Consider the following 9,042-nt stretch of genomic DNA (forward strand, 5'->3'; position numbering starts at 1 on the left):
TCAAGTATTATTATATGTAGACAAGAGGTATTTTTATACACCTTAGTGTGTGTCATTTGGCCTTTAATGGCATTTTATTTATATTCTTGATCTAGTAGCTTATACACTTGATTTATGGGTTTTGGAGGACTAATGAGGTAGTTGCTTGTAGTGGATGAACTACTATTGAAAATTGCAAAATTGCATTCATAACTTGTGTTTTTAGATACAAGTGAATCATATCCATGATATGTTTTTTATCAAATTGATATTTTAGCATTTAATCTATATATGAAGTGCTTACAGTTTTTCGGCATCTTTTGTATTTGATATGCAAAATGAGTCTTTTGTCTCAAATGATATTCATTTTTGAATCTTGGGTGGATGCTTTAATATATTTAGTCAAATCATGCTTCTTATATATGACATTTGTTTGACATATATCTTCTCCCTAAAGATGTGAAAAACTCTATTGTTGATCTATGCGTGTTAAAATTATAAAGCCCCTTGAAGTTCATATTCATCATGCTTTTGAACATTTGCATCCGTGTTCATTTTGACTAAAGTATGTTTGGAGCATGTTCATTAATGATTTTATTTAAGTGTTAATTCATTTCATGATAGTATATGCATATGCTCATTATGGCCTTTTAGGCCCTCATTCAATAAAGCATATGTAGCTTATGCCTCTTCGTAGGCTTATTGTGGTGTCCCTTAGTGGACCATTTTGTTATTTCCCATTATGGGTTGTGTTTGTCCAATATTGGACCTTATGAATGCACTATGCATTCTTGCAATTCGTTTTCACTCACTCTTTAACATGATATTTGATTTTTGAAACTTTGGTTTTCTAAATTTTTCTTTTCATGCTAAAGTAATTATCCTATTATGCATAATTTTTTGCACCTTGTTAGGAATGTTTCATTTGAGTAAAGTACAAAGATATTTTTTACTTGTTCTTTGTTGTTGTTCCTCAGGATCTTGAAGATAAGAGGAAAAGAAGTACCTTGGATAGATCATGGAAGGTGCTCATCGTTAAAGACGTTGGAGGAAGACATTTGTAATGACATTCGTACGGAAGGCTCTTGAAGCCTTGAGAGTCTTCCTCCTGCTTTCTTCAATCTTTTCGTTCCCCCACGCAAAGTTTGAGGGGGGGTGTTAAAATGTATCATTCAACCTTTGTAATATTATATATATTTTATATATATAAAGGATAATACATATTCATATATGGTATATATGCATATGTATTATCCTAATTATATATATAAAATATATATTTCTCTATTTATAGGCATAGGGGTAGTTTAGACATTTCACAGTTTTACGCATATTTCATTTGGAATATGTTTTGTAATTTTACCTTTTATTTTTCTTTTTATTTTTCTCTTTTTTGTAGTTTGCGCCACCTAGGGAGGCTCCCCAAAGAGTGGTTGGGGAGCCCCCAACGGTCACAAATATTTTTCTTTTTATTTTTCTCTTTTTTGTAGTTTGCGCCACCTAGGGAGGCTCCCCAAAGAGTCGTTGGGGGCTCCTAACGACTCCTTTGGGAGCCCCCTATGTGGCTCCTTTCTTGTGTTATAAATAGGGGTCTCCCCCTTGTAATTCCTTCACTCCTTGGAGGAGCTTATGCTCCATTGTATAGGGTTTTTACCCTCTTCTTCCTATTTCTTCAATAATATTCAACTTATGACTTTAAGTCATATTTATCCCTTTTATGGGTTTATGTATTAGCACTTGATGTGCTTGTGTTGTTCCCTTAAGTGGGTATATTCGCACTTAATGTGCATGTGTATGAGTTCATTATCGAACCTAAAATATTCAAAGTCACTTTCTAACAAATACACCATGTGAAAGTATCTTCAACAAGATACTTTAGTCGATAACGCAATAACCTTGAGAATAAATGTGTGAACATACACACCCAAGAAGACTTGTGCACAACAAGCACAACACACGGAATCACAAATGTGCAAATGCACTCATAAGATTCATAAACAACTAAAAAGGTTGGGCTATAATCCCAAAAAATTGATTTTAATATACCTTAAAACATTTAAGTTTTTAAACATCATATATCCATCACATTTATATATAAATAAGAGCATCCATAATATCAATGGCCAACATTAAACTAGTGACACACTCATATACCAAATCATTCTAGAGTCCCAAGGTGCCCATAACTCACCTCAACCACCATCTATAATATGGTAAGTGGACAAACTAAAATGACATAACAATGAGTGACACACTCATAATTAGAGATCATATACCAAATCATTCTAGAGTCCTAAGGTGCCCATAACTCACCTCAATCACCATCTATAATATGGCAAGTGGACAATCTAGAATGATATAACACGAGGTGCCCATAACTCACCTCAACAAACATCTCTAATAAAACAATAATAAGGCCAAACAAGTGATGCATTAAATAACATGTGATGGACAAATATAAATGCCACAAAAAGGCAATAAACACTTTAGGAATCATTTTTCAAAGAAAAGAGGACCGATTAAAAATTGAATCAAAGGTCCAGTATAATCAATCACAATAATATGCTTTATAACAACAATTTTGCATAAATCCGAATTATGCTTAATCTTCAAAAGAAGTCATTTATACAAAAAAGACTTATTATGCAACTAACACAATTTATGAAATATTTAAGCAACATCATGCGTAAGAACCGATTTGGAAAAAGTCAAAAACAAGCCTCAACTATGATAGATATAAAGTGCAATTAAATGCACACCAAATGATAATAGACACACTTTTATGCAATGCAAGATTTTTAAATGACAATAATCTTGAATGAGCAAATAACAAACTTAGGCCAATATAGGCATTCATAAAGATGGTGAAGTTTGAAAATCTTATGAAATCCACTATTGTAACTTAAAAAATGATGCTCATAACCAATCTTCTCACAACAACCATGAAATCTTCATAAAAGAGTATATACTCACAAGAAGATTATAAGGACCGAAAGACTCCTTAAAGAGAGCTCAAAAACACACAAAATTCCCAAAGAAGGGGGAAACTCCACTAAAGTGGGAGAAATCCCAACAAAGAAGAACAATAGATTTATTAAAAAACATTATGATAAAGTAAGATTGTACTATGGCATAAATCTATAAAATTAAACATTTATCGAGGAAAAATTCAAAACTCTTAAATTTTATCAAAAAACATGACTTAATAGATTATTACCAACTCCTAATGCAATAAGTACGCAACAAACATTAGTGAAGACCATAAATTTTATAATGAGACAAGCTCTTTAAATCAAATTGAAAAATCTTTTAAGAGTATAAAGATGCAAAGAAAATCACCATATTCCATAATACTATTTTAAAACTTAATTCAACCGAAAAAAAACCTTCTTAATTAAATGTTGCTCATATAAAAAGGACACATTAGGAAAGTGAATCAAAACTTATTAAGGAATTTTTCATATATGTCAAGCATTTTTCAAAAAAACTACACCTCACAAACATTTTAATCTTAACATACCTTTCTTTAAAGACTTATCATTCATATAAAAGGTATTCTTATAAACAAAGTTAGGTTTAAAATATAAATGGTCATAAATTTTTACCGACTTATTAAAGCAAGTTTTGAGCAATCATATATCTAATTTTTCGCCAAACAAGTTATCAATTAAAAATTTTCAAAGAAAAACATACAAAAAAATATGTATACGAAAAAGATTCAATAGAGTATCAAGTAACTCAAATTTTTATAAAAAGACATAATGACAAAGAGTACACATAAAAAAAACATATTAAATTCTTCATACAATACTTAAAGAAATAGAATGCATACCGAATAACTTTAAGAAAGAAAAGAGAGAGAAATGAATACTTCACCATTTTCCTTTAAAAAATTCTTGAATACCACGCTTCCCGATGCACCAAAGAGCAACCCGATCTCAACCGAGCTCTGATACCATGTTAGAAAGTGACTTTGAATACTTTAGGTTCGATAATGAACCCATACACATGCACATTAAGTGCGAATATACTCATTCAAGGAAACAACACAAGTACATCATGTGCTAATACATAAACCCATAAAAGGGGTAAATATGACATAAAGTCATAAGTTGAATATTATTGAAGAAATAAGAAGAAGAGGGTAAAAAACCCTATACAATGGAGCATAAGCTCCTCCAAGGAGTAAGGAAATACAAGGGGGAGACCCCTATTTATAACACAAGAGAGGAGCCACAAAGGGGGCGCCCAAAGGAGTCGTTGGGAGCCCCCAACGGTCACATTTGTGACTGTTGGGGGCTCCCCAACGACTCTTTGGGGAGCCTCCCTAGGTGGCGCAAACCCAAAAAAAGGAGAAAAAGAAAAAAAGAAAAAATTAAATTAAATTACAAACATATTCCGAATGGAATATGCGTAAAACTGTGAAATGTCTAAACTACCCCTATGCCTATAAATAGAGAAATATATATTTTATATATATAATTAGGATAATACATATGCATATATACAATATATGAATATGTATTATCCTTTATATATATAAAATATATATAATATTACAAAGGTTGAATGATACATTTTAACAATATCCTCCCCGCACCCAAGTTATTTTACAGTGACACATTGCAGTACCCGCATCCGCACCTATGTGACATAGGATAGAAGAGATGGAGATATGCCAAAGGGGAAATCCTCACTTCGAGGAGACGGCCCTACGAAGGTTCTTCCTCATAGACAATTGACTCATTACAAGAGACCCTTTATTTAATACCAACCCTAATGCTAGACCACCGGGATCCCAAACTCAATTTCTAATCCTCCCAACTCTGATATATATACAGTTTCAAGTTTGATATTTACATTTCCAATCCCTTGTTGGGTGCTACCTGCCCAATGGCACGACATACCCTGCTGTCTTGCTTTGCAGGCTGTCTTCAACTAGGAAGCCTTAAGCCCCACCTAGCTAGGTGTGTGGAGACCTTGTTGGCGCCACAAAAGGGTACTTGCTTGATGATAATTGCAGAAGGGAAGAAGGGATGGAGGATAGATGTGAAACTAAGCCTGGTAGATGGAAACTAGAACTTTTGGTTTCTTGTGCTTTTTCCTTTGAGGGTTGTCATGAAATAACTCAGATGATTTAGGACTATTGAGAGAAAGGGTTCCTCGCTAATGAGGATCTCATTTCTTGCATTTATGTACAGTCCTGGAGACTGGGTGTTTTCTATTCCTTTCTTGTAAAAAAATACAGTCTCACATAAAAATCTAAATTTATGTCATGGTGATTTATCACTCATTTGAAGTCATGTTGTAGGTTATTGCCAGTTTTAATGCATCTGTTACTTGTTCCTATTTTCCGTGTTCAACAGTAGTCCACCAGGACTGGGCACTCCTTGGAGTCCCTAGGGTAGAGCCCCATTATCTGAAAAATGGAGGCACAAGATAAATGTAAAGTAAAATGCGTAAAATGTCTTGGTCTTCATGCAGGAGTATGAACATGATCTTGTTGAACAGATCCTTTTGCAGTATTTTGGCAATCAATTCATTCTTATCAGCAAGTAACTGTGAAGCTGTATCTTTTCTGCAGGTTCTATATCTTCTGGATTGGTGGCAGTCTGATCAATAGATCATTTCTGCTAAGAATGCAGGGCTGTCACTTCAAGAGGTCTGGTACCTGACATCCTCACATTTCACATGCTGAAGTTTCAATAGATATTCTTGTTTAGCATCTGCAGTTGGTCGAGCTTTACACTACCAAGAATCTGTATTTAGTGCATTGTTTGCCCTTGATCATTAAATTTGTTGAATATAGTTCTTTCTGAGAAGTGACTGATGGATTCTGAACATCGCCATGCTTATAAGCCTGTACTTTTTCATAGAACCCCTTATGGGAAAATTCACACTAGATGTTATTCCGTGTCGTTTTTTTTGTGCTTCTAATTTCATCTCTATGGCCATGTATTCTGTTACAAAGTGTAACTTTTCTGTGAAATCTGAATAACTACTCTTGCTTCGTTGTGAATGGTTCCTGTCTAGTTCATTTTGCATGCTTTCAATATTTTAATGTAAAGAGTTTATGCCTACTTTTGTTCCTTTTATTTTAGTAATTCTATCTTAACAATGAACTTTTAGAGGTTTTTCTTAACATATAACATGATCACCCGTTTACTGGGTATAACTCGTGTCAAGCAGAAAGATATAGAATATTGTTTGTTGCTATGAGCATGAATTTTATATGGATCACCGGTTTCTATTATTACTCTTGTCAAGTGCAACTATATAGAATATTGTTAACTGGTACTTACATGCTTTTTGATCTGCTAGTTTTCATTGCATCCAGATGATCTTGTGAATATCATTCCTGCTTTATGTTCTGACAGATCATGGGTTTTGTGGATTGACAATTTTTTTCAATTTTATTCCATTTTTTCCACTCGTTGCTTGTGTATTACAATTATCACTGCCCGTACATTGGCATGTTAGTCAACTCACACTAATTAGAAGGGGCAAAAGGATGATGCCCTTCCTTTAGTATGAAACTTTATATCCTTCCCATTCATTTGAGTTCATATTGAATGTTGCCTGGGACATTGCCCTTATAACATGGGAAAACAATGGCTGAAATCTTGAATAAGTGGGGAATCTCAACAAACATGTGATACATATTTCGTAGCATAGGATTGTGTTCTTCTGATTCAGCTTTCCACCACAATCAAGTGTCACTTTCTTGGGTGCCCCTTGAGTAATGGACCAATGGTAAGCCATTTTAGGTTGAATAATGTTTGGAGCTAGGATGCTCTCTCATCATTTGCATCAAACGTGATCTAGTAATGCTCATTGTTATCAGTTTTGGTGTTGGTTACTACATTGGTTACTACAAACATATCCAGTGCAAGCTAGTCTATCATTTTGTTGGGGGAAAACATGTGCAAGGACAAGGATAGTCTGTATGGTGTAATAGGTTGTGAAATCCTGCTTAAAGCTCCATGTCGAGAATTATGCTTAGCATTCCCCACAATGTTAAGGAGCTAAGGAGATGGTGAATCACCTTGTTGAGTCACCTTTCAAATGATACCATGGACAACACCAACGGATGAGGATGATGAATGCATGTCTGAATCCTTTCATCCATCTGGAACTATTTCTTTCTATGGTGTAATCTGTTTAAAACCCTTCAAAAGTCCACCTTAAGTAAAAGAAACCTGTCTTTGGTTTGTTAATATGTATTGTCTGATGGATGATGATCAAACAATCCATTGTATTTTTGCCTCAGCGATGACATTTTGTTGAGAGCTTAAGCAGGGAGTTTGTTATTGTTCTGTAAGCATTTATGGTGGTTTGGGTACTTTGTAGGCAATGGAGTCTAATTTCATATATCTCCTTTATGATCACTTCCTTTAGATCAACATAAGGTGCGAGTTATTCTTACAAAACTTTGGACCAAGTGAGGGTATGGCCTTTTATAAGAAACCCAAAATCATTGAAGAAACAAATGGAAAAACTGCTATTAGTGTCCAAATATGTTGACACAAGTATTTTAAAGGTGTTACTCCTAAAGTCATGCCATTCTTATCCCACATATAATATCCATGTTGACTGATAATATTATTGCCGATGCATTTAACTCCTAATCATATGTCCTAGTGTCAGGTGTTTTCTTTCTTTTCAGTTTTTTTCATTTGCTTTAGCTTGCACATTGCTGCCCTCAACTTTCATATTTTGCTGGCTCAGCTCATCTATTTTGCTCGTATTTTTCTTATGTATGGTTGCAAGCTTTGCCGCTATGCATGCTTGTGTGCTGTTGTATAACATAAAGCCAGACCATTGAACATATGATGTTTGGTCTAGCTAGATTGGCTATGTGAGGCTTGGTATTCAGATGGTGATGGGGTTCATGGAAGAAAAAATAAATGGGGGACGAGAGATGCATCTAAAGTTGAAAAAGGAAAAATAAAAAAGAAAAGAAATACAGAAAAAATCTGAAGTGAAGAAAAAAGTTGAGACAGCAAGTTGAGAGGAAAGGAAAGGTGTCACAAGGGAAAAATGAAAAAAAAAAATCAAAACAGAAAAAGGAAAAAGAGAAAAGATGCAAAGTTCGGGAAAGTACCAAAAGCAGTAAAAATGAAAGAAATGGAGAAAAAAAAACAATGAAAAGGATTTAAAAGAAGAGGGGAAAATGGTGATGAAAATGAAAGGAGAAAAGAATCTTTTTGATGCAATCTGATTCCTTTTTATTCTGCTATGGTATTCATTTTCCTTTTTCTACTTTCCATCTACATGACCAGCATACTTGTTCTTGCTTTCTAATTTTTATGAAGTTGTTTCTCTTGAATGATTGTAAGCTTTAAAAGCTTTCCCAAAATGATGATCATATTTTGTATACCAGGTGGACAATGTTCATGCATGATGAGCCTGTTTTATGGACCACGAATTCTGAAAGCTTGATAGTCCGGATTTACCAAATTTTAGTTGGTTCACTTTTCATATCAAATGTAGATGCCATTTGGATTTGCCAGTTTTCTGGTGATAATGGTTTCATGTAATTGTGCTCGTCTCAGGCACTTGAGCTTAGTGCTTATGCTATTCTTAATTTTGGAACTTTGGGTTCTGCCTCGTGTGGTGGGATTGGTCCTTGCATGAATATGGTTCTCTTTTTCCTCTGAGTATAGACACAAACATCATGGAGATTTTAAAAATGCCAATTATCATTGCGAGATACTTGAAAATCCTAATAATATTATTAGATGTTCAAAGTCTCACCTCTTACCAATATACCCTGATATTGTTGTGATTTTATTGCGTTAATATCATATTCAAAAAATGAGTGTAGCTGAGATGTGTATGCTTAGATGGATGTGTGGAAATACAATAAAAGATAAGATTTGAAACGAGGAGATACGTAAGAAGGTAGGTGTTGCATCCATTGAAAATAAGATGAGAGAGAATCGTTTATGGTGATTTAGACATATTCGGCGAAGGCCTAATGATGCTCCAGTTAGAAGAATGGAGAAATGAGAAAATATATTAGTTAAAAGAGGTCGGGGTAGGCCTAAGAAAACTTGGATG

The 9,042-nt window shown here is 34.2% G+C and overlaps 1 protein-coding gene across 3 annotated transcripts in view; it reads left to right on the top strand.

The window, feature by feature from the left end:
- LOC149827157 (zinc finger (CCCH-type) family protein / RNA recognition motif (RRM)-containing protein) overlaps positions 1–8,585 on the top strand; it is a 32,181-nt gene extending 23,596 nt beyond the window's left edge. Inside the window, exons 8-9 of one of the 3 annotated variants that reach the window (XR_016435142.1) lie at positions 5,564–5,641; positions 8,363–8,585. The gene's annotated coding sequence lies outside the window, so the exon portion shown is untranslated. Of the gene's footprint in view, positions 1–5,563; positions 5,989–8,362 lie in introns of those variants that run through there. The other 2 variants (XM_090020241.1, XM_090020242.1) reach the window with 2 other exon arrangements.
- Positions 8,586–9,042: the final 457 nt, after the last annotated feature.

The sequence above is a fragment of the Nuphar pumila genome, chromosome 10, assembly GCF_984573655.1.
Source record: "Nuphar pumila chromosome 10, dmNupPumi1.hap1.1, whole genome shotgun sequence".
Taxonomy (NCBI): Eukaryota; Viridiplantae; Streptophyta; class Magnoliopsida; order Nymphaeales; family Nymphaeaceae; genus Nuphar; species Nuphar pumila.